This window comes from Aedes albopictus, chromosome 1 (assembly GCF_035046485.1).
Source record: "Aedes albopictus strain Foshan chromosome 1, AalbF5, whole genome shotgun sequence".
Classification (NCBI taxonomy): domain Eukaryota; kingdom Metazoa; phylum Arthropoda; class Insecta; order Diptera; family Culicidae; genus Aedes; species Aedes albopictus.
In genome coordinates this window covers 8,185,518-8,212,368 of record NC_085136.1, presented here as the reverse complement: position 1 = coordinate 8,212,368, position 26,851 = coordinate 8,185,518, and the positions used below count along the sequence as shown (strand labels likewise).

At 40.3% G+C, this 26,851-nt stretch overlaps 1 protein-coding gene across 7 annotated transcripts in view; it reads left to right on the top strand.

Moving 5' to 3' along the window:
• The window catches only part of LOC115254883 (potassium voltage-gated channel protein Shaker-like), a 332,755-nt gene that overhangs the window by 245,520 nt on the left and 60,384 nt on the right, over positions 1 to 26,851 (top strand). For 4 of the 7 annotated variants that reach the window (XM_062843353.1, XM_062843340.1, XM_062843346.1 and 1 more), the window contains exon 2: positions 21,354 to 22,317. The exons of the other annotated variants lie outside the window; for them this stretch is intronic. The gene's annotated coding sequence lies outside the window, so the exon portion shown is untranslated. The remainder of the gene's footprint in view (positions 1 to 21,353; positions 22,318 to 26,851) is intronic. 7 annotated transcript variants of the gene reach the window in all.

Below are 26,851 nucleotides of genomic sequence, written 5' to 3'. Positions count from 1 at the left end.
TACGGCAGTATGTACTAAGCTGTTCTTTTATTTTTGGAATCAGTTGGACATCGTCATGTAGATGGGTAGCATTGAACTCGAAACCTGTAAATGAGAAGGTAAATGTAAAATTTTAATGTTTGTTTCGTAAGAACGATAATCGAGCCATAAAGAAGAAAGAAGAAGAAGACACTTTCAGAAATACCTGCGGCATTCTTTCGCAAAGCTTCCACGCATTTCTTTAGATTTTTTTTTTAAGAATTGCTTCAGAAATTCTTCTAGAAATTTCTCCAAGAATGAAATTTGTTAAGAAATTTCCGAAAAAATCCTTGAAGAGATTCTTTCTGGAAAAAATTCTGGATGAATTTCTAAAATTATACATGGAAGACTTTCCAAAGAAATACTTGAAAAAAAAATCTGGAACCTTTTTTAACGAAATATCGAAAGAAATCCTTGGTATTTACTTAATATATCTAAACCTAAAGGCATCACTTATTAAAAATTCAGTGGACTATATTTTTTTTGGAATTCTTGGAAAAACTTCTAGAGATAAATTCTCTAGAATAACTTCTGAAGCAACTCTTTGAAAAAAAAATAATACCAATATCCCTTCACGAATGCCTCCGGATATTCTTCTGATGTGTTTTTTTTTTTCAGCAGTTCGACTAGTAACTACTTCAAAAATTATTTCTGAAACCACTTAGAAAAGCCTTCAGTAATTCATTAGGAAACTTCTTCAGGGATTCCTGATGGAATTTCTTAGGGATTTTCTGAGAAGCATTTACTAAGTCTCCTCTTTGTGAACTTAATTGTGCCATCACTTGCATAAAAATGTTCTTCATGGTAATAATAACTTATTCACTTGGTGATACCTTCAAGGTCATCCAAATTATTCTGGAATTGCGGCGTTCAAAATCTGCAGGCTCTGCTCTTGTTTTTCTTTATTCTATAGGTGTAATTCTTTCAAGATTTTATCAGTTGTACCTCTTAATTCTACGAGTATCTCTTTGTGTTGCTCTTTGTGCGTCCTATATCATGTAAATGGTCTCCAATGTGTTTTGAAGTATGGATCACAATACCTGTATATCTTAGTACTTTTTTGGAACCGTAGTGTATATCTACAATTAAAATTTTATAAGCCATGTATTGTTTGCATTATGCATTGTGGGTAGTCAGCAAAATCATGCTGATGATAACGGGATCGATTCTCAGTCGGTCCAGAATTTTTTCGTGTTGGTAATTCCCGAGCAGAAGGGAATAACAACAGCATAAGGAGCTGTGTTATTTGGGTAAAATAACTGAATAATAGCATCGATTATTTTTATGTTATTAACATAACATACCTATTATGTTATAAACTTGTCTGTCATAAGCGGCAAAATAACAAATATCATAACAAAAAAATGTCCTTGGAAAAAATTTTAATAACTTGTTTTGTTAGTTTCAATAACAATTTAATAACAGTGAATTTAGAAAATATTTCAATAACAAATTCAGATATTACTATGTTATTGATAATAATCGGAAATCAAAATTTCTTTTGGTATCAAAATCGTAACTAAGTAATTCTTTATTAAAGAGACTTTCAGTTCTTGGCTTTACCTCGAGTAACTAAGTAAATTATTATACTTATTATATAAAATTATTCACTTTGTCTCACAAACCCACCAATAACATGAGTTACAATACTTTGAATGATCGAAAAAAACTATATTCATATTCAGAATCAGAATGAAATAATCATTCTAAAAGAATGTAAAAAAATACTTCCAGAAATTGCTTTGAGAGTTCTTCTACCTACGAAATCATTCACAGATTTTCAAAGACTCCTCTAGAAATTCCTCCAGAATTATGAACAGAATCCTTTCAAGGATTTCTTCAGAATTTCGCGTGATTATTTGTCCCGAATTTCATCTTGAGATGTCTCTTGAAATTTATTTGAGAATTTATCCAGGAATTTTTTCCGAAGAATTCTGCAGAATTTTTTCAAAAGATTTTGCCAAGAACTCTAATGATTGCTCAGAAGAATTACTTTTGAAATTTCTACGAAGATTGCGCCAGGAGTTCCTTTGAAGACTTGTCCAGGGTATCGAAGGGTTTCTCCAGAACTTCGAAGTGTTCCAAAAATAGAACAAAACAAAATGACAGGTAATTATAATCGATTTGTTGCTATGATTTCAAAACTTGTTACTGTTGTGGTATTGTTGATAAGTTGATCAATAGTACATCAATAACAAAACTTGTAATTCAACAAAATATGTTATAGAAAAATACCTATTCACTAAGTATAACAATAGCTTGATTATAACAAAATGAGATTGTCCAACAAAATTTGTTATTGAAAAGCTATGCCTTGATAATTGAATAATAACAAAACAAGATATAGAAACAGGTTATGTGATTTTGTAGTTATATATTTGATATTTTCCTCTGCTCGGGTTACCTTGACTTTCTTGGACATACAGTATTTTCGTGTCTATCACAAGATTTACAAATGAAAATTGTCCATTGGCAGAGGAAGCTCTAGGGTTATAACTCTGGTAGTACTCCGGAACACTAGACTGAGAAACAGGTTTTATTCCCATTGGAACGGTAACACCGAGAACAAGAATAAGAATACAAAGCACATTGTTTTCTATGCGTTTTTACCTTTCTCGTACACCAAAGTGTACTGAAAGGCTATATATTTACTCCAAAAATGAATTTTCGATAGAAGGCTTAGAGGGTCAAGCCACATATACCAATCAACTTAGTTCGACGAATTGAGGTGATGTCTGGGGGCCGGATCACAACGTCCGAGGCCATACAGTCCCGGTCGTTAAGTCGCGTTTTTTTGCGAAATAACGTCCAAAAGTTTGGATACGTCATAATATCCTATGTGCCTTCTTTCCTTGGACTTCGTGACATACCTGCACGTTTGGACGTTATGCCCCGAAAAAATGCGCCATAAAGTCCTGGGACATTATGGCCTCGGACGTTATGATACTGCGCCGATGTCTGTATGTGTGTGTGTATGTGTGTGTATATCTATGTGTGTGTACAAAAAGGTCACTCACTTTAAAGGCTCTTCCCATTAACCGATTTTTCGGATTATAGCTCGTATCGAACCGGAATTTTTCCGCATTGTTTGTAATTAAAAATGGTCCGGATCGATCAAGGCGTTCCGCAGTTATGGCCATTTGAGTGATCCGGACCAGTACCGGTAGAACTGGCAGTATATAAAACTGAAGCAAGCCTCATCATGCGACATATCAAACTGCGGCGATTTTTGTAACCTTTAGCATGGTTTACCGATGCAGAAATTACACTGGAGACCAGAAATTCCAAGATGTCCGCCCAAAATTCAAAATGGCAGCCTAATATTCAAGATAGCGGCTCCAAATTCAAGATGGTGGCTGTTTAATGGAGTTTAAGGCTCCAAAACCTTTCAATATGGGTATATTTGATATGGGATAGATATCCGGAGGCTACAAATGGCGACCAACATATTCATGATGGTCGTCTAAAATTCAAAATGGCGGCTGTTAAATGAAGTTTTAGGCCCTAAAACCATGCCATATGAGTATATTTGGCAAGGATTTCCGAAGTTCAGAAATGGCAACCAGAATAACCAAAATGGCGGCTATTTAAGAGAGTTTAGACTCTAAAACCATTCAATATGGCTATATCTGGAATGGGGGAGAATCTCCTAATGGCGGACTTAAATCAAATTTTTTAGGGCCCAAACATCAAAAACCAAATAGATGATATGATTTCTGGTGCCATGAAATGTTTTTTTTCTGTTAAACGTATGAAAGTGCGATATTCATCAACATTTCACTTGAGTTTTGTTGAAATGAGTTTTAGAAAGCACGAGAAAGGTGTCATCACCACTAGGTGGATTAATTAGGGTTTTGTTTTTAAATTTCGACAAAACATTTATCAGCCTTTCGTTAATTTAGCCTTATGTAACAATTCCATACTTTCAGCCTTTCGTCTTCCATGAAGTGGATATTTTTATTGATTATTACTAATGATTTCTTCGTATTTCTGACAGATTTTATCTTCTGAAGAGTGACGCATCCTTAAGATTTTACAAGTGTATTCATTCACAGCTGATACATGTTGTGGGTAGAGATGCACTTTAGAGTAGTTTATTAAATGCACCGAGGAGCACGATCTAAGGACCCCTGTTTTGAACCGTTACTGATTGTTGATTCGTAAAAAAATATGAGCTCACCAATAAACCTGTATTATTCTTTAAGTATGACAGAAAGATCGAGGGCAATTGAAAAATTGCGAAAGAAAATAATGGAAGTTCTAAGAGGTTTCAGTCAGGTGGGTTTCTTTTGGCGAACCGGATGATAGGAAGATAATGGGACTTTCTGTGATAGTTTAAGGGGAAGAGGCAGAGCGGTTTAAAAAAGTGTGCATAACAGGGGGCCTTAAGGACAGACTTGTTAGAATCCCAAAATGGCCGCCACAATGGCCGACTTTGGGACCTACTCACGATTTTGGAAGGACAAATCTCTTCATAAACAAAATCAGCGCACTTGAGCATCTTATTTTAAGCTTATTATAAGTGAGCAAGAACAGAATAATAAAAAACTCTGTTGTTTGAAGCTTGCATCTTGAGATTTGTGTGTCTGAAGTTCTGATGCACTGTTGAAGCGGGATTTCAAGATGTTTGTCCTTAAGGGTCGGTTTCAAGAAGGCTTTTGGTGTTATTCATGTCATCTGCTGGTATATATTGTGAATAATGCCTGAAGCTGTTTCGTATTACCAAAACATACAATGATTTTTAAATATATGTGAAGAACTAGCTACTAAGTTAAAATTTATCAATGTAAAGAGAACAAAAAAATCCTTTAAAGATTTCTACTACCTCCAGCAGCAGAGCCTGTTGACATAACACCACACTGGTGTAGACATTTGATTATGCGAAGTTAACTTCACTAGGGTAATTTTCCAATCGTTGCATGGCTAACAATTAGCCAATTGTTGCACACCTCATAAGAATAACATGGAGTGTGCAACAATATGCGAATTTTTGTGGGCTTCGTGGCCGAGCGGTTAGCGGCGTCAGTCGTTTAGGTGTCTCGTAGGAGTGCGGGTTCGATTCCCGCTCCAGTCGAGGAAAACTTTTCGTCAAACGAAAAATTCTCCACCGGGCCACTGGGTGTTATGTGTTGTCCGTTGTCAAATGTTAGTATTGTTCAGTCTGTAGAGGCCGCAAGGTCGAAGACGGTGTAATTGTCTTTAGCCGTGCAACAATTGGAAAATTACCCTACTATGTGTGTGTGACAGTGGATCCATGTTATGATACCTCTTGGTCAGCAACAACCCACAACACATCAAACTATCAAGTAGACATGGTGAATTCCAGTCACCCGCGCCCTCGTCGCTCCCATAGTTACGTCAAAGTGAAAGACATAAAATATTCCTAATGCTCCCGCTTGCTCGCAACGAATCTAAAGCGCACATTTGGCGATCTTGCCATGAGACGAACCTGGAATCTTCTGCCTAGCTGCCACCAGCAAAATGATTCAAGCTAGATTTACGGATTCCTGAGAGGGACTCTCCCAGAATCCTGAGAGGGATTCTCCCACAATCCTGAGAGGGATTCTCTCAGAATCCTGAGAGGCTTTCTCTCAGAATCCTGAGAGGAGTTCTCTCAGAATTCTGAGAGGGATTCTCGCAGAATCCTGACAGGGATTCTCGCAGAATCCTCACAGGGATTCTCACACCACCAAAGAGGTGAGAGGGATTCTCTCAGAATCCTGAGAGGGATTCTCTCAGAATCCTGAGAGGGATTCTCTCAGAATCCTGAGAGGGATTCTCTCAGAATCCTGAGAGGGATTCTCTCAGAATCCTGAGAGGGATTCTCTCAGAATCCAGAGAGGGATTCTCTCAGAATCCAGAGAGGGATTCTCTCAGAATCCTGAGAGGGATTCTCTCAGAATCCTGAGAGGGATTCTCGCAGAATCCTGACAGGGAGTCTCGCAGAATCCTGACAGGGATTCTCGCAGAATCCTGACAGGGATTCTCGCAGAATCCTGACAGGGATTCTCGCAGAATCCTGACAGGGATTCTCGCAGAATCCTGACAGGGATTCTCGCAGAATCCTGACAGGGATTCTCTCAGAATCCTGACAGGGATTCTCGCAGAATCCTGACAGGGATTCTCGCAGAATCCTGACAGGGATTCTCGCAGAATCCTGACAGGGATTCTCGCAGAATCCTGACAGGGATTCTCGCAGAATCCTGACAGGGATTCTCGCAGAATCCTGACAGGGATTCTCGCAGAATCCTGACAGGGATTCTCGCAGAATCCTGACAGGGATTCTCGCAGAATCCTGACAGGGATTCTCGCAGAATCCTGACAGGGATTCTCGCAGAATCCTGACAGGGATTCTCGCAGAATCCTGACAGGGATTCTCGCAGAATCCTGACAGGGATTCTCGCAGAATCCTGACAGGGATTCTCACACCACCAAAGAGGTGAGAGGGATTCTCTCAGAATCCTGAGTGGGATTCTCTCAGAATCCTGAGAGGCTTTCTCTCAGAATCCTGAGAGGAGTTCTCTCATAATCCTGAGAGAAGTTCTCTCAGCATTCTGAGATGGATTCTCTCAGAATCCTGAGAGGGATTTTCTCAGAATCCTAAGAGGGATTCTCTCAGAACCCTGACAGGGATTCTCTCAAAATCCTGACAGGGATTCCCGCAGAATACTGACAGGGATTCTAACACCACCAAGGAGGTGAAAGGGATTCTCTCAGAATCCTGAGTGGGATTCTCTCAGAATCCTGAGTGGGATTCTCTCAGAATCCTGAGTGGGATTCTCTCAGAATCCTGAGTGGGATTCTCTCAGAATTCTGAGTGGGATTCTCCCAGAATCCTGAGAGGCTTTCTCAGAATCCTGAGAGGAGCTCTCTCAGCATCCTGAGAGGAGTTCTCTCAGCATCCTGAGAGGATTTCTCTCAGAATGCTGAGAGGGATTCTCTCAGAACCCTGAGAGGGATTCTCTCAGAATCCTGAGAGGGATTCTCTCAGAATCCTGAGAGGGATTCTCTCAGAATCCTGAGAGGGATTCTCTCAGAATCCTGAGAGGGATTCTCTCAGAATCCTGAGAGGGATTCTCTCAGAATCCTGAGAGGGATTCTCTCAGAATCCTGAGAGGGATTCTCTCAGAATCCTGAGAGGGATTCTCTCAGAATCCTGAGAGGGATTCTCTCAGAATTCTGAGTGGGATTCTCCCAGAATCCTGAGAGGCTTTCTCAGAATCCTGAGAGGAGCTCTCTCAGCATCCTGAGAGGAGTTCTCTCAGCATCCTGAGTGGGATTCTCTCAGAATTCTGAGTGGGATTCTCTAAGAATCCTGAGTGGGATTCCCTCAGAATCCTGAGTGGGATTCTCTCAGAATTCTGAGTAGGATTCTCCCAGAATCCTGAGAGGCTTTCTCAGAATCCTGAGAGGAGCTCTCTCAGCATCCTGAGAGGAGTTCTCTCAGCATCCTGAGAGGATTTCTCTCAGAATGCTGAGAGGGATTCTCTCAGAACCCTGAGAGGGATTCTCTCAGAATCCTGAGAGGGATTCTCTCAGAATCCTGAGAGGGATTCCCGCAGAATCCTGACAGGGATTCTAACACCACCAAGGAGGTGAAAGGGATTCTCTCAGAATCCTGAGTGGGATTCCCGCAGAATCCTGACAGGGATTCTAACACCACCAAGGAGGTGAAAGGGATTCTCTCAGAATCCTGAGTGGGATTCTCTCAGAATCCTGAGTGGGATTCTCTCAGAATCCTGAGTGGGATTCTCTCAGAATCCTGAGTGGGATTCTCTCAGAATCCTGAGTGGGATTCTCTCAGAATTCTGAGTGGGATTCTCCCAGAATCCTGAGAGGCTTTCTCAGAATCCTGAGAGGAGCTCTCTCAGCATCCTGAGAGGAGTTCTCTCAGCATCCTGAGAGGATTTCTCTCAGAATGCTGAGAGGGATTCTCTCAGAACCCTGAGAGGGATTCTCTCAGAATCCTGAGAGGGATTCTGTCAGAATCCTGAGAGGGATTCTCTCAGAATCCTGAGAGGGATTCTCTCAGAATCCTGAGAGGGATTCTCTCAGAATCCTGAGAGGGATTCTCTCAGAATCCTGAGAGGGATTCTTTCAGAATCCTGAGAGGGATTCTCTCAGAATTCTGAGAGGGATTCTCTCAGAATCCTGAGAGGGATTGTCTCAGAATCCAGAGAGGGATTCTCTCAGAATCCTGAGAGGGATTCTCTCAGAACCCTGACAGGAATTCTCGCAGAATCCTGACAGGGAGTCTCGCAGAATCCTGACAGGGATTCTCGCAGAATCCTGACAGGGATTCTTGCAGAATCCTGACAGGGATTCTCGCAGAATCCTGACAGGGATTCTCGCAGAATCCTGACAGGGATTCTCGCAGAATCCTGACAGGGATTCTCGCAGAATCCTGACAGGGATTCTCGCAGAATCCTGACAGGGATTCTCGCAGAATCCTGACAGGGATTCTCGCAGCATCCTGACAGGGATTCTCGCAGAATCCTGACAGGGATTCTCGCAGAATCCTCACAGGGATTCTCACACCACCAAAGAGGTGAGAGGGATTCTCTCAGAATTCTGAGTGGGATTCTCTCAGAATCCTGAGAGGCTTTTTCTCAGAATCCTGAGAGGAGTTCTCTCATAATCCTGAGAGAAGTTCTCTCAGCATTCTGAGATGGATTCTCTCAGAATCCTGAGAGGGATTTTCTCAGAATCCTAAGAGGGATTCTCTCAGAACCCTGACAGGGATTCTCTCAAAATCCTGACAGGGATTCTCGCAGAATCCTGACAGGGATTCTAACACCACCAAGGAGGTGAAAGGGATTCTCTCAGAATCCTGAGTGGGATTCTCTCAGAATCCTGAGTGGGATTCTCTCAGAATCCTGAGTGGGATTCTCTCAGAATCCTGAGTGGGATTCTCTCAGAATTCTGAGTGGGATTCTCCCAGAATCCTGAGAGGCTTTCTCAGAATCCTGAGAGGAGCTCTCTCAGCATCCTGAGAGGAGTTCTCTCAGCATCCTGAGAGGATTTCTCTCAGAATGCTGAGAGGGATTCTCTCAGAACCCTGAGAGGGATTCTCTCAGAATCCTGAGAGGGATTCTCTCAGAATCCTGAGAGGGATTCTCTCAGAATCCTGAGAGGGATTCTCTCAGAATCCTGAGAGGGATTCTCTCAGAATCCTGAGAGGGATTCTTTCAGAATCCTGAGAGGGATTCTCTCAGAATCCTGAGAGGGATTCTCTCAGAACCCTGACAGGAATTCTCGCAGAATCCTGACAGGGAGTCTCGCAGAATCCTGACAGGGATTCTTGCAGAATCCTGACAGGGGTTCTCGCAGAATCCTGACAGGGATTCTCGCAGAATCCTGACAGGGATTCTCGCAGAATCCTGACAGGGATTCTCACAGAATCCTGACAGGGATTCTCACACCACCAAGGAGGTGCGGCTCAAACCACAGTGGATAGGGGACCTTAGGCCAACAACCTACTGTTCCTGAAACCCAAAAATAAACGTAAAAAAAACTAAAAGTGAATCATCAATTCGTCAAATCAAGTACGTATTCTAATCACCTTCTCCGATCAAGTTCCAAGGAGTATGTTAAACAGCCTTCAACCTATATTCATACCCCAATTTATGCCCAAAACGCGGAGAGCCTGAAGTAAGATAGATCGTGAACTGTGGGAACATTATTTGGCTTTTTGGGGCTGTCCATAAACCACGTGGTCATTTTTTGGGACTTTTCAACCAAGCGTGGTCATTAGTCCATACAAAAATTATTATTAGTCCATACAAAATGGTCATAATAACAAATATCATAACAAAAAAATGTTCCTGGAAAACCATTTTAATAACTTGTTTTGTTAGTTTCAATAACAACTTCATAACAGTGCATTTGGAAAATATTTCAACAACAAATTTTGATAATAATATGTTATTGATGATAATCTGAGAGCAACATTTGCTATTTGATATCAAATTCAGTTTTTAACCATTCTAAGTGATTAAGTTGGTTCACTACAACGCAAGATAATTGCACTCTAGTAGTTTTTATATTTTCAAATAATACGACTTTCATTCTACAAAGATTTCTTTAAAAAAAATTGCTAGAATTTCTCCTGAACTTCCTCTTACGATTCCTTCAGGACTTTCACCATCACTTTCTGCAATATTTTTCCTAAAATTCCTCATTTATCTAAAGATTATGTCAGAAATTCCTTCTGTGTTTATCAAGGGACTTCTCTGAGGTTTGTCTTCAGGAATTTGTCCTTTAATTCTACCAGAAATTCCTCGACAGATTTCGTCATAAACTTTTCCATAAATAGATGTGAAAAATCTTCCAGAGATTTTTTCGACAGTTCTTCTACGGAATCTTTCACGGATTTTCAAAGATTCCTCTAGAAATTCCTCCAGAATTCTACATAGAATCCTTTCAAGGATTTCTTCAGAATTTCCTGTGACAATTTGTCCCGAAGTTCATCTTAAGATTTATCTGAAAATGTCTTTGAGGATTTCACCAGGAGCTTTTTCAAAAAAAAAAAATCTCCAAGAATTTTCCAAATGATTGTTCCAATAAATCCAATAATTCTCAGAAGAATTACATTTGTAATTTCTTAGAAAATTGCGTCAGGAGTTCTTTTAAGACTTCTCCGGGGATTTGTCGATGGGAATCCAGAATTTTCAAGTGTTTTTCTATTTAAGGAATTCTTCAGAGGATGCGTTCAGAAATTTTCTTCTTAGCTAAATACAAAAATGGAACAAAACAAAGGGGCAGGTCATAATTGTCGAATGATTGCTTTGATTTCATAACTTATTACTGTTATTCTATTGTTGATAAGTTCATCAATAGTACAAACATAACAGGACTTGTACTTCAGCAAAACATGTCATTTAAATATAATTTAATGAATGTATATCAATAGCATGATTATAACAAAATGAGATTGTCCAACAAAATTTGTTGTGGAAAAGTTATGCCTTCATAATTTAATAATAACAAAACAAGATATAAAAACAGGTTATGTAATTTCGTAGTTATTAATTTGCTATTCTCCTCTGCTCGGGATGTACATTTTCAATAGTACAATAATAACAAAACTTGGTCTATAACAAAGTATATTATTGAAATGTCATTTAGTGGATGAATCTCGATAACTTGATCATAACAAAATATGATTGCCCAACAAAACATGTTATAAAAAAGTAATACTTTGATATGTTAATAATAACAAATTATGATATAAAAACTGGCTATGTGATTCTGTTGTAATGAATTTGATATTCTCGTCTGCTCGGGTAAAGCTTTTCCAGACTGCTGATTTTTATTTCAAATCCGTCATAAACTCGCCTACTGCGATAGAAGTGATTACAGCACCTTTAGAGTTCTAGTATATTTCTATAGTTTTTCTAGACTGCTGATTTTTAATAAAAATCCCTCATAAACTCGCCTACTGTGAAACACATTGTTACATCTTGTAGACGATCCAACGCCTCAAAATCCTCAGGGCAATGTTCTCGATTCAAAGAACCCGTGAATCAATTTTCCTCCTTCATCCCTCTCGTGGAGCATGTGCCAGTGTCCTAGCTAAGAAAATCCTTAACCCCCATCCCAAACCCAGTTCTCAGCAAAGCAAGGCAAGGCAAGACAAGGCACCAGGTGCAAAAGTGCAGAATCTAAAGTGGAATTATTATGAAGCAAAGGGTCCAACTAATAACAGCAACAACGGGAGCAGAAGAAGTAGTAGCCAGAGCGAAGAAGGCAGTGTCAGTGGTGGAAGAAGAAAAAGAAACGACGGAAGCAGTGCTGAATGATAGCGGCATGGATCGAAGCAAACGAGTTCTAAACGACGCCAAAAGCAGCAGCAGCAGCAAGCATGGCCAACTTTGTTGTATGACCGTTGCTGGCGGCAGTGGAAGCGACGACACCGTCAGTGAAAGGATTATGTAACGGACGAGAAGTGCACACACAACATAAGGACGTCCGCGGAATCACACAGCAAGCCACGACAAGTTGAAATATCCAATTGTACCAATTCGAACCACGGCGCTGCTACGGCTAAAGCAACCGTATGTGTGTGTGTATGTGTGTGTATATCTATGTGTGTGTACAAAAAGGTCACTCACTTTAAAGGCTCTTCCCATTAACCGATTTTTCGGATTATAGCTCGTATCGAACCGGAATTTTTCCGCATTGTTTGTAATTAAAAATGGTCCGGATCGATCAAGGCGTTCCGCAGTTATGGCCATTTGAGTGATCCGGACCAGTACCGGTAGAACTGGCAGTATATAAAACTGAAGCAAGCCTCATCATGCGACATATCAAACTGCGGCGATTTTTGTAACCTTTAGCATGGTTTACCGATGCAGAAATTACACTGGAGACCAGAAATTCCAAGATGTCCGCCCAAAATTCAAAATGGCAGCCTAATATTCAAGATAGCGGCTCCAAATTCAAGATGGTGGCTGTTTAATGGAGTTTAAGGCTCCAAAACCTTTCAATATGGGTATATTTGATATGGGATAGATATCCGGAGGCTACAAATGGCGACCAACATATTCATGATGGTCGTCTAAAATTCAAAATGGCGGCTGTTAAATGAAGTTTTAGGCCCTAAAACCATGCCATATGAGTATATTTGGCAAGGATTTCCGAAGTTCAGAAATGGCAACCAGAATAACCAAAATGGCGGCTATTTAAGAGAGTTTAGACTCTAAAACCATTCAATATGGCTATATCTGGAATGGGGGAGAATCTCCTAATGGCGGACTTAAATCAAATTTTTTAGGGCCCAAACATCAAAAACCAAATAGATGATATGATTTCTGGTGCCATGAAATGTTTTTTTTCTGTTAAACGTATGAAAGTGCGATATTCATCAACATTTCACTTGAGTTTTGTTGAAATGAGTTTTAGAAAGCACGAGAAAGGTGTCATCACCACTAGGTGGATTAATTAGGGTTTTGTTTTTAAATTTCGACAAAACATTTATCAGCCTTTCGTTAATTTAGCCTTATGTAACAATTCCATACTTTCAGCCTTTCGTCTTCCATGAAGTGGATATTTTTATTGATTATTACTAATGATTTCTTCGTATTTCTGACAGATTTTATCTTCTGAAGAGTGACGCATCCTTAAGATTTTACAAGTGTATTCATTCACAGCTGATACATGTTGTGGGTAGAGATGCACTTTAGAGTAGTTTATTAAATGCACCGAGGAGCACGATCTAAGGACCCCTGTTTTGAACCGTTACTGATTGTTGATTCGTAAAAAAATATGAGCTCACCAATAAACCTGTATTATTCTTTAAGTATGACAGAAAGATCGAGGGCAATTGAAAAATTGCGAAAGAAAATAATGGAAGTTCTAAGAGGTTTCAGTCAGGTGGGTTTCTTTTGGCGAACCGGATGATAGGAAGATAATGGGACTTTCTGTGATAGTTTAAGGGGAAGAGGCAGAGCGGTTTAAAAAAGTGTGCATAACAGGGGGCCTTAAGGACAGACTTGTTAGAATCCCAAAATGGCCGCCACAATGGCCGACTTTGGGACCTACTCACGATTTTGGAAGGACAAATCTCTTCATAAACAAAATCAGCGCACTTGAGCATCTTATTTTAAGCTTATTATAAGTGAGCAAGAACAGAATAATAAAAAACTCTGTTGTTTGAAGCTTGCATCTTGAGATTTGTGTGTCTGAAGTTCTGATGCACTGTTGAAGCGGGATTTCAAGATGTTTGTCCTTAAGGGTCGGTTTCAAGAAGGCTTTTGGTGTTATTCATGTCATCTGCTGGTATATATTGTGAATAATGCCTGAAGCTGTTTCGTATTACCAAAACATACAATGATTTTTAAATATATGTGAAGAACTAGCTACTAAGTTAAAATTTATCAATGTAAAGAGAACAAAAAAATCCTTTAAAGATTTCTACTACCTCCAGCAGCAGAGCCTGTTGACATAACACCACACTGGTGTAGACATTTGATTATGCGAAGTTAACTTCACTAGGGTAATTTTCCAATCGTTGCATGGCTAACAATTAGCCAATTGTTGCACACCTCATAAGAATAACATGGAGTGTGCAACAATATGCGAATTTTTGTGGGCTTCGTGGCCGAGCGGTTAGCGGCGTCAGTCGTTTAGGTGTCTCGTAGGAGTGCGGGTTCGATTCCCGCTCCAGTCGAGGAAAACTTTTCGTCAAACGAAAAATTCTCCACCGGGCCACTGGGTGTTATGTGTTGTCCGTTGTCAAATGTTAGTATTGTTCAGTCTGTAGAGGCCGCAAGGTCGAAGACGGTGTAATTGTCTTTAGCCGTGCAACAATTGGAAAATTACCCTACTATGTGTGTGTGACAGTGGATCCATGTTATGATACCTCTTGGTCAGCAACAACCCACAACACATCAAACTATCAAGTAGACATGGTGAATTCCAGTCACCCGCGCCCTCGTCGCTCCCATAGTTACGTCAAAGTGAAAGACATAAAATATTCCTAATGCTCCCGCTTGCTCGCAACGAATCTAAAGCGCACATTTGGCGATCTTGCCATGAGACGAACCTGGAATCTTCTGCCTAGCTGCCACCAGCAAAATGATTCAAGCTAGATTTACGGATTCCTGAGAGGGACTCTCCCAGAATCCTGAGAGGGATTCTCCCACAATCCTGAGAGGGATTCTCTCAGAATCCTGAGAGGCTTTCTCTCAGAATCCTGAGAGGAGTTCTCTCAGAATTCTGAGAGGGATTCTCGCAGAATCCTGACAGGGATTCTCGCAGAATCCTCACAGGGATTCTCACACCACCAAAGAGGTGAGAGGGATTCTCTCAGAATCCTGAGAGGGATTCTCTCAGAATCCTGAGAGGGATTCTCTCAGAATCCTGAGAGGGATTCTCTCAGAATCCTGAGAGGGATTCTCTCAGAATCCTGAGAGGGATTCTCTCAGAATCCAGAGAGGGATTCTCTCAGAATCCAGAGAGGGATTCTCTCAGAATCCTGAGAGGGATTCTCTCAGAATCCTGAGAGGGATTCTCGCAGAATCCTGACAGGGAGTCTCGCAGAATCCTGACAGGGATTCTCGCAGAATCCTGACAGGGATTCTCGCAGAATCCTGACAGGGATTCTCGCAGAATCCTGACAGGGATTCTCGCAGAATCCTGACAGGGATTCTCGCAGAATCCTGACAGGGATTCTCTCAGAATCCTGACAGGGATTCTCGCAGAATCCTGACAGGGATTCTCGCAGAATCCTGACAGGGATTCTCGCAGAATCCTGACAGGGATTCTCGCAGAATCCTGACAGGGATTCTCGCAGAATCCTGACAGGGATTCTCGCAGAATCCTGACAGGGATTCTCGCAGAATCCTGACAGGGATTCTCGCAGAATCCTGACAGGGATTCTCGCAGAATCCTGACAGGGATTCTCGCAGAATCCTGACAGGGATTCTCGCAGAATCCTGACAGGGATTCTCGCAGAATCCTGACAGGGATTCTCGCAGAATCCTGACAGGGATTCTCACACCACCAAAGAGGTGAGAGGGATTCTCTCAGAATCCTGAGTGGGATTCTCTCAGAATCCTGAGAGGCTTTCTCTCAGAATCCTGAGAGGAGTTCTCTCATAATCCTGAGAGAAGTTCTCTCAGCATTCTGAGATGGATTCTCTCAGAATCCTGAGAGGGATTTTCTCAGAATCCTAAGAGGGATTCTCTCAGAACCCTGACAGGGATTCTCTCAAAATCCTGACAGGGATTCCCGCAGAATACTGACAGGGATTCTAACACCACCAAGGAGGTGAAAGGGATTCTCTCAGAATCCTGAGTGGGATTCTCTCAGAATCCTGAGTGGGATTCTCTCAGAATCCTGAGTGGGATTCTCTCAGAATCCTGAGTGGGATTCTCTCAGAATTCTGAGTGGGATTCTCCCAGAATCCTGAGAGGCTTTCTCAGAATCCTGAGAGGAGCTCTCTCAGCATCCTGAGAGGAGTTCTCTCAGCATCCTGAGAGGATTTCTCTCAGAATGCTGAGAGGGATTCTCTCAGAACCCTGAGAGGGATTCTCTCAGAATCCTGAGAGGGATTCTCTCAGAATCCTGAGAGGGATTCTCTCAGAATCCTGAGAGGGATTCTCTCAGAATCCTGAGAGGGATTCTCTCAGAATCCTGAGAGGGATTCTCTCAGAATCCTGAGAGGGATTCTCTCAGAATCCTGAGAGGGATTCTCTCAGAATCCTGAGAGGGATTCTCTCAGAATCCTGAGAGGGATTCTCTCAGAATCCTGAGAGGGATTCTCTCAGAATTCTGAGTGGGATTCTCCCAGAATCCTGAGAGGCTTTCTCAGAATCCTGAGAGGAGCTCTCTCAGCATCCTGAGAGGAGTTCTCTCAGCATCCTGAGTGGGATTCTCTCAGAATTCTGAGTGGGATTCTCTAAGAATCCTGAGTGGGATTCCCTCAGAATCCTGAGTGGGATTCTCTCAGAATTCTGAGTAGGATTCTCCCAGAATCCTGAGAGGCTTTCTCAGAATCCTGAGAGGAGCTCTCTCAGCATCCTGAGAGGAGTTCTCTCAGCATCCTGAGAGGATTTCTCTCAGAATGCTGAGAGGGATTCTCTCAGAACCCTGAGAGGGATTCTCTCAGAATCCTGAGAGGGATTCTCTCAGAATCCTGAGAGGGATTCCCGCAGAATCCTGACAGGGATTCTAACACCACCAAGGAGGTGAAAGGGATTCTCTCAGAATCCTGAGTGGGATTCCCGCAGAATCCTGACAGGGATTCTAACACCACCAAGGAGGTGAAAGGGATTCTCTCAGAATCCTGAGTGGGATTCTCTCAGAATCCTGAGTGGGATTCTCTCAGAATCCTGAGTGGGATTCTCTCAGAATCCTGAGTGGGATTCTCTCAGAATCCTGAGTGGGATTCTCTCAGAATTCTGAGTGGGATTCTCCCAGAATCCTGAGAGGCTTTCTCAGAATCCTGAGAGGAGCTCTCTCAGCATCCTGAGAGGAGTTCTCTCAGCATCCTGAGAGGATTTCTCTCAGAATGCTGAGAGGGATTCTCTCAGAACCCTGAGAGGGATTCTCTCAGAATCCTGAGAGGGATTCTGTCAGAATCCTGAGAGGGATTCTCTCAGAATCCTGAGAGGGATTCTCTCAGAATCCTGAGAGGGATTCTCTCAGAATCCTGAGAGGGATTCTCTCAGAATCCTGAGAGGGATTCTTTCAGAATCCTGAGAGGGATTCTCTCAGAATTCTGAGAGGGATTCTCTCAGAATCCTGAGAGGGATTGTCTCAGAATCCAGAGAGGGATTCTCTCAGAATCCTGAGAGGGATTCTCTCAGAACCCTGACAGGAATTCTCGCAGAATCCTGACAGGGAGTCTCGCAGAATCCTGACAGGGATTCTCGCAGAATCCTGACAGGGATTCTTGCAGAATCCTGACAGGGATTCTCGCAGAATCCTGACAGGGATTCTCGCAGAATCCTGACAGGGATTCTCGCAGAATCCTGACAGGGATTCTCGCAGAATCCTGACAGGGATTCTCGCAGAATCCTGACAGGGATTCTCGCAGAATCCTGACAGGGATTCTCGCAGCATCCTGACAGGGATTCTCGCAGAATCCTGACAGGGATTCTCGCAGAATCCTCACAGGGATTCTCACACCACCAAAGAGGTGAGAGGGATTCTCTCAGAATTCTGAGTGGGATTCTCTCAGAATCCTGAGAGGCTTTTTCTCAGAATCCTGAGAGGAGTTCTCTCATAATCCTGAGAGAAGTTCTCTCAGCATTCTGAGATGGATTCTCTCAGAATCCTGAGAGGGATTTTCTCAGAATCCTAAGAGGGATTCTCTCAGAACCCTGACAGGGATTCTCTCAAAATCCTGACAGGGATTCTCGCAGAATCCTGACAGGGATTCTAACACCACCAAGGAGGTGAAAGGGATTCTCTCAGAATCCTGAGTGGGATTCTCTCAGAATCCTGAGTGGGATTCTCTCAGAATCCTGAGTGGGATTCTCTCAGAATCCTGAGTGGGATTCTCTCAGAATTCTGAGTGGGATTCTCCCAGAATCCTGAGAGGCTTTCTCAGAATCCTGAGAGGAGCTCTCTCAGCATCCTGAGAGGAGTTCTCTCAGCATCCTGAGAGGATTTCTCTCAGAATGCTGAGAGGGATTCTCTCAGAACCCTGAGAGGGATTCTCTCAGAATCCTGAGAGGGATTCTCTCAGAATCCTGAGAGGGATTCTCTCAGAATCCTGAGAGGGATTCTCTCAGAATCCTGAGAGGGATTCTCTCAGAATCCTGAGAGGGATTCTTTCAGAATCCTGAGAGGGATTCTCTCAGAATCCTGAGAGGGATTCTCTCAGAACCCTGACAGGAATTCTCGCAGAATCCTGACAGGGAGTCTCGCAGAATCCTGACAGGGATTCTTGCAGAATCCTGACAGGGGTTCTCGCAGAATCCTGACAGGGATTCTCGCAGAATCCTGACAGGGATTCTCGCAGAATCCTGACAGGGATTCTCACAGAATCCTGACAGGGATTCTCACACCACCAAGGAGGTGCGGCTCAAACCACAGTGGATAGGGGACCTTAGGCCAACAACCTACTGTTCCTGAAACCCAAAAATAAACGTAAAAAAAACTAAAAGTGAATCATCAATTCGTCAAATCAAGTACGTATTCTAATCACCTTCTCCGATCAAGTTCCAAGGAGTATGTTAAACAGCCTTCAACCTATATTCATACCCCAATTTATGCCCAAAACGCGGAGAGCCTGAAGTAAGATAGATCGTGAACTGTGGGAACATTATTTGGCTTTTTGGGGCTGTCCATAAACCACGTGGTCATTTTTTGGGACTTTTCAACCAAGCGTGGTCATTAGTCCATACAAAAATTATTATTAGTCCATACAAAATGGTCATAATAACAAATATCATAACAAAAAAATGTTCCTGGAAAACCATTTTAATAACTTGTTTTGTTAGTTTCAATAACAACTTCATAACAGTGCATTTGGAAAATATTTCAACAACAAATTTTGATAATAATATGTTATTGATGATAATCTGAGAGCAACATTTGCTATTTGATATCAAATTCAGTTTTTAACCATTCTAAGTGATTAAGTTGGTTCACTACAACGCAAGATAATTGCACTCTAGTAGTTTTTATATTTTCAAATAATACGACTTTCATTCTACAAAGATTTCTTTAAAAAAAATTGCTAGAATTTCTCCTGAACTTCCTCTTACGATTCCTTCAGGACTTTCACCATCACTTTCTGCAATATTTTTCCTAAAATTCCTCATTTATCTAAAGATTATGTCAGAAATTCCTTCTGTGTTTATCAAGGGACTTCTCTGAGGTTTGTCTTCAGGAATTTGTCCTTTAATTCTACCAGAAATTCCTCGACAGATTTCGTCATAAACTTTTCCATAAATAGATGTGAAAAATCTTCCAGAGATTTTTTCGACAGTTCTTCTACGGAATCTTTCACGGATTTTCAAAGATTCCTCTAGAAATTCCTCCAGAATTCTACATAGAATCCTTTCAAGGATTTCTTCAGAATTTCCTGTGACAATTTGTCCCGAAGTTCATCTTAAGATTTATCTGAAAATGTCTTTGAGGATTTCACCAGGAGCTTTTTCAAAAAAAAAAAATCTCCAAGAATTTTCCAAATGATTGTTCCAATAAATCCAATAATTCTCAGAAGAATTACATTTGTAATTTCTTAGAAAATTGCGTCAGGAGTTCTTTTAAGACTTCTCCGGGGATTTGTCGATGGGAATCCAGAATTTTCAAGTGTTTTTCTATTTAAGGAATTCTTCAGAGGATGCGTTCAGAAATTTTCTTCTTAGCTAAATACAAAAATGGAACAAAACAAAGGGGCAGGTCATAATTGTCGAATGATTGCTTTGATTTCATAACTTATTACTGTTATTCTATTGTTGATAAGTTCATCAATAGTACAAACATAACAGGACTTGTACTTCAGCAAAACATGTCATTTAAATATAATTTAATGAATGTATATCAATAGCATGATTATAACAAAATGAGATTGTCCAACAAAATTTGTTGTGGAAAAGTTATGCCTTCATAATTTAATAATAACAAAACAAGATATAAAAACAGGTTATGTAATTTCGTAGTTATTAATTTGCTATTCTCCTCTGCTCGGGATGTACATTTTCAATAGTACAATAATAACAAAACTTGGTCTATAACAAAGTATATTATTGAAATGTCATTTAGTGGATGAATCTCGATAACTTGATCATAACAAAATATGATTGCCCAACAAAACATGTTATAAAAAAGTAATACTTTGATATGTTAATAATAACAAATTATGATATAAAAACTGGCTATGTGATTCTGTTGTAATGAATTTGATATTCTCGTCTGCTCGGGTAAAGCTTTTCCAGACTGCTGATTTTTATTTCAAATCCGTCATAAACTCGCCTACTGCGATAGAAGTGATTACAGCACCTTTAGAGTTCTAGTATATTTCTATAGTTTTTCTAGACTGCTGATTTTTAATAAAAATCCCTCATAAACTCGCCTACTGTGAAACACATTGTTACATCTTGTAGACGATCCAACGCCTCAAAATCCTCAGGGCAATGTTCTCGATTCAAAGAACCCGTGAATCAATTTTCCTCCTTCATCCCTCTCGTGGAGCATGTGCCAGTGTCCTAGCTAAGAAAATCCTTAACCCCCATCCCAAACCCAGTTCTCAGCAAAGCAAGGCAAGGCAAGACAAGGCACCAGAGATACACACACAACAGGCGGCGGCGGCAGCAGAATTGCAGTTTTTGGCACATTCGCCCCAGTGGCCTTTATTACTGCACCATCCCGACCCGATCCGAGGATCTCTTGGCGAGCAAGAAAAAATAATAAATCGACCGACTGATGGTGGTGCTGGTGCCTAGTGCTGGGTGGTAGAATGGGCCACTATTTCTTCATTCGGATAAAGTCAGAATCTAGTTCACACAGAACGAACAAACGAACGGAACGAAACGAACTCTGGGAGGGTGCTTTTTCGTCTTCGGACGGTCGGTCGGTCGGGTTGTTGGTCAGGCGGCAGTTTAACCGGTTTTTCCAATTTCGAACATGGGATTTCGAAGTGGTGCAATCGCGTAGCAGCAGCTGGATGAGTCAGGATTGCAGTGAGTGAGTGTGAGTGAGGGAGCGGAAGCTGAACTGCAAAAACAAACGGGGACATCGAGTGGAACGTGTAGGGGCAGTTTGCTTCGACCCGGCTCCCGGAAGGTCGGAACTGGGGTCCGGTCCGTGTCGTGAGAGGAGTGTGGGCGGCGGTGTTTGTTCCGGAACAGGTCTGACCGGTCTCTTCCTGTTTGCAGATAATCTGTGATAAATATCTACACCACACATTTTATTCAATTGCCTTTAAAAGAAGAATCCGGCGGAAAGAGGTGCAAAAGTGCAGAATCTAAAGTGGAATTATTATGAAGCAAAGGGTCCAACTAATAACAGCAACAACGGGAGCAGAAGAAGTAGTAGCCAGAGCGAAGAAGGCAGTGTCAGTGGTGGAAGAAGAAAAAGAAACGACGGAAGCAGTGCTGAATGATAGCGGCATGGATCGAAGCAAACGAGTTCTAAACGACGCCAAAAGCAGCAGCAGCAGCAAGCATGGCCAACTTTGTTGTATGACCGTTGCTGGCGGCAGTGGAAGCGACGACACCGTCAGTGAAAGGATTATGTAACGGACGAGAAGTGCACACACAACATAAGGACGTCCGCGGAATCACACAGCAAGCCACGACAAGTTGAAATATCCAATTGTACCAATTCGAACCACGGCGCTGCTACGGCTAAAGCAACCGTATCGTACTTATATAGAGTAAATGTAAAAATACCAAAATATAATTGTACAACCGGGTCGGCTGAAGTCGACGGTCAACTCTCGCGAAACTCGTGCAAGCTTACCGAATGAAACCCGTCCAATATCGAGTGCTATGTAGTGTCACACCGTAGAACAGATTGTGGAAACAAAGTAGGCGTCGAAAAAGGAAGCAAAAATAAATAAAAACCAAAGCACACTTTGATGGTCTGAGCTCGCAACACAACACAATAAGTTTCTTTAACTAAGTGCAAAACAAAAAAGTAACCGAAAGCTTTAAAATATCAATAAATGTAATTTCAAGGTAGAGAGGCAAAACAGCAAAACAAAAAATCGGAAAATCACAATATATTGGGTAAGAGAAGTGCTTTTCCTTCGCGTTTCTTTCGTTGCTTCTCTTGCATTGCCGTCATCGTCATCATCGTGTGCCCATTGATTGGGCATTAGAAGTCCACGAGGCAGAGGTGAGCAGTTCCATCGACAATTACGATTTGTAGTGAATTTCATTTTGTTTTTTTTTTTTTTATTATTTAGCTCAAATTTTGCATACACAGTACCATTTACTCCCAAAATCGACAATTTCCATCTAAGGTATGCCATTTTGAATCTAGTCTTGGTTTTGAAAATAATCTACATAGATTTTCCAAACAAATAAAGGTAAATGCATTCTTAAGGAATGGTTTGTTCGATTGTTTTGGTGTCGTTAGCAAACTTTTAAGTAATTTATTAGGCATTTATGTAAACAACTTATGCACAGTTGGTCAAAATGAAAGCATAATTAACAAACAACGAATCTCAGCTTCTGGAGCACCGATTCACTTGAAATTTGCCTTATGAATAAATGAGACTAGGGTCTGCGACCATTTGGGCAGAGGGACCTATTTTGGGCACTTGCTGCTATAAGTCAGTCATTTTTAATTCAATTGAGTTGATTACCTACAGTATCTAGCCATGCACAACAATTTTAATCCAATGGTTAAAAATTTACTGAGTTATAGCAGCAAGTATCCAAAATATGTCTCCCTGCCCAAATTGTCCAAGACCCTACATATACTCATTTTTTTTAAGTTTTCAAAAAAATGTGAAAATTTAAAATTTGATTTTTTTTTCAAACGTTAGCATTTGAGAAATTATGACCCCCTGCAAACTTCAGCAGTCCATCAAAACACTAAACTTTTCTAAGTTAACTGTTTCCCAAAAAACGTTTGTTTTCAAAATATTTCAAGAAAATTGGTATGTTTTTCTGGTAATGGGAGTTTTGCGATATTTTGAAAAATTTTGCTTTGAAATTTTGAAGCTCCTAAAAGAAGCTCCTGGAGAATTTACAGAAGCTACTCCTGGAAGATTTTCTGACAAAAGTCCTGGAGAATTCTAAAAAAATCGGTTCACTGAGTCCGTACATTGAACTAATGAAGGATTTCTAAAATAGATCACTGTATGATTCCATGAACGAACTACTGGAGAATTTCTAGAAAGAACTCCTAGGACATTCTCAAAACAGAAATTCTGGAAAAAAATTTCAATGAACTTCTGCGGAAACTTCAGTATACCCTGAAACTCAAAAAAAAAACACGCAGTAGAAACTTCCAGAGCATTTTAAGAAACTTCGAGAGGATCCTCATAAAAAGACATGGAGAATCCCCTGCAAAGAATCATAGTAAATTCCCAAAAATGATATTCTGAAAGATTTGTTCAACAAACTTCTGATTTTTTTTAGAGAATATCCAAAAAGTATTCCATAATTTTCTGTTGAGCTGCCAGAACAAACTTAGGAAGCATTTTAAGAATGAATTGCTTTAGTAATCCTTCAAGGATTACCAGTAATTAGTCCTGGCGGACTCCCGCAAGAAAGTCCTGGAAAATTCTCAGAAAGAGCTTCTGGAGCATTCCTAGAAAGAACTTCAGGAAAATTTCCAAAAAGAAATACCAAATGATTTCATCGCAAACTTCTGTGGTTATTTTCAGATAATTTTCAAAAAAAAACTCCTGAAACTGTGATAATTTTAAAAAACTTAAAGAGCATTCCTGGAAGATCCTCAGGCGAAAGTCCTGGAGAACTCTCAGAAAAAAATCGATCGTACTTCATGAGAATTTAGAAAAAAAAAATCCTTCAGAAGATTTTTAGAAAAAAAAAACCAATTGCTTGAGAAATTTAAGAGTATTCAAAAACAAACTCCTGATGCTCCTCATGGAGCATCTCCCATAAGAAACTTTTAAAGCATTTTGGGAGCCTTTTAAGAAATAGTGGAGGAATTTATGGAGGATTCTCAAAAAGACGTCTTGAAGGATTTTCAGGAGGAACTCCTGCAAGATTCTTAAAAACAAAACTCTTGGAAAAAATCCAAAAAGAAGGGCTTCCGACTTCTACAACGACCTTTCGGGAAATTTTCAGAGAATTCCTAGCATGAACTCCGGAAACTCCAGCAATAAATGTTTCAAAAGAAACTTCCGGAGCGTTCAAGAAGTTACTCCAGGAGGATTTTCAGAAAGAAGTCCTGGAAGATTCTCAAAAAAGTCTTGGAAAATAAAATAAATTCCAAAAGATTTCTACAACGACCAACTGAGAAATTTTCAGAGAATTTGCAGTGAAACACTGCTAGAGGCCTCCCAAATGAAAGTTCTGGAGCGTTTTCCAGAATGTACTTTTGGGGGATTTTCTCCTGGACTCCAGGAGAATTTTCCGACAAAAATCTGTTCATTGAATCCGTTTATTTATTTCCAAAACAAATCACTGGAAGGTTCCCAGAACGAACTTCTTGAAAATTCCTAGAAAAAAAATCCTGAACTTCTGGAGTATTTCCAGAAGGATCTAGGAAGAACTCTCGTAAATTCTCAAAAAGAATTTCTGCAAAATTAAACAATGAATTTCTGGATAAATTTTAGAAAATTCCCAGAAAGGTCTCTTGAAACTTCAGGAGAGCTCCCAGTAGAAACTTCCGAAGCATTTCAAGAATCAATTTCTGGAGGCTTTTCAAAAGTAACGCTGGAAGAAGTCCTGGAAAATCCCCAGAAGGAACTCCGAAAAGATTCTCAGAAAAAAACTCCTGGAAAATTCTCATAAAGCAAATTCTGATTATTTTTGAGAATATTCTGAAAGTATGCCTGAGTAGGGCTTCTTGAAAAAAACTTTTGGAGCATTTTAAGCAAGAACTTCAAGACTATTTTAAGAAGTAATTTATGAATTTCAGAATTCACAGAAGGTATTCTTGAAGGATTTCTAGACGAAAGTTCCGGAAGGTTCTCAGAATAAGCTCCTAAAGAATGCCTAGAAAAAACTGTTGAAATTTTTCCAAAAAGAAGTTCTTAAGGAAAAAAACTCCTGCCCTTTTAAAGGAATCGAAGAATCTTCTTGATAATTCTCAAAAAGTAATTTTGGAAGATTTGCAACACAAACCTATGTGTAATTTTCAGAGAATCACCAGAAAGAACTCCTGAAGCTCTAGAAAGGCTCCCAGAAGGAACTTCTGGTGTATTTTCAGAAGTAGCTCCTGGAGGATTCCCAGAAGGAAATTCCGGGTAGCTTCTAAGAAACTACTCCTGAAAAATTTCCAATAATAAATTCTGAAAGAATAAACAAAGAACTTCTAATGGAATTTTGGGGAATTTCCAGAAAGAATTCTTTGAAATTCCAAACTTCTTAAGGATTTTCAGAGAATACCCAAAACAGAACTCTTGAAACTCTAGCAGGGCTCCCAAGAGGAACTTCAGGAGCATCTTCAGAATGAACTTCTGGAGGATTTTCAGAAGTAACTTCTAGAGGATTCCCAGACGTAAGCTCGAAAAAGCTTTTTAAAATTCTTCAGGATTCCTTGAAAGAACAAGAAGGTTCCCAAAAATAAAATCTGAAGGATTCCTACAACAACCTTCTGAGATATTTTCAGAAAGTTTCCAGAAATAACTCCCAAGGCTCACAGAAGGAACTTTTTAGAGGATTTCCAGAATAAACTTTTAGGATATTTCCAATCCTTGAAAGATTCCCAGGAAGAAACCCAGAATGATATCCCGAAGAATATCCTGCAGGATTTTCAAAAAGAACTCCTGAAGAATTCCCAAAGTACACCCAGAAAAAAAAAATCCTGAAAAATTCGACGAAACTCCAGGAGAAATCTCAGACTTAAAAATTGGCTCATTAAATCCGTTCATTGAACACCTGGAGGAGTTCCAGGATAAACCACTAAAAGGATCCCAGAACAGAACTTCTGAAAAATTTCAAGGATAAAAAAACTCCTAAACTTCTTGAGTATTCTTAGCAATAACTGGAAAATTCTCAAAAAGAAACTCTGAAAAATTTCAACAACGAACTTCTAAGGAAATTTTAGAAAATTTCCAAAAATAACTCCTGCTGCTCCAGAAGGGCACCCAGAAGGAGCAATTTCGGACAGAACTTCTGGAGGATTTTCAGAAATAAGTCCTGGAGGATTCCCAGAAAGAATACTTGGAGGGTTCTCAAATGAAATTCCTCAATAGGTTCTAAAAAAACTTTTGGTAAATTACTACAAAGAAATTTTGGAGGGTTTTTACAACAAACAACAATTTTCAGAGAATTTGAAAAAAAGAACTCCTGAAGGAACTTCTAGAGCATTTTCAGAGCGAACATTTTCAAAAGTAATTTGAAAAAGGAATTTTTTTTAAAGGCCTGAAGGATTCCCAGATGAAAGTACTGGAAGATTCCCAGAAAAAAAACCTTTGGAACATTTCTGGATAGAATTTTTAGAAAACTCCGAAAAATAAATTTTGAGATGTTTTACAACGAATTCCGGAGGTTTCCGAAAAATTCCGAGAAAAAAAAGTACTGAAAAAAAGTTTGGTCATGGTAAAATCAGACCTGGTTACTCAAGATTTCCAAATGTCTTCAGTATTGCGTCCAAACAGCTATATTTGGAAGATTTGGCCAAAAAAATCTAATAGAATTTCTAGACGGATAAACCCTGAACGAATAACTGAAGGATCTCAAGGGAAGCTTCTGAAGAAATCAAAGCAGGATTTTTTTAAAACAAA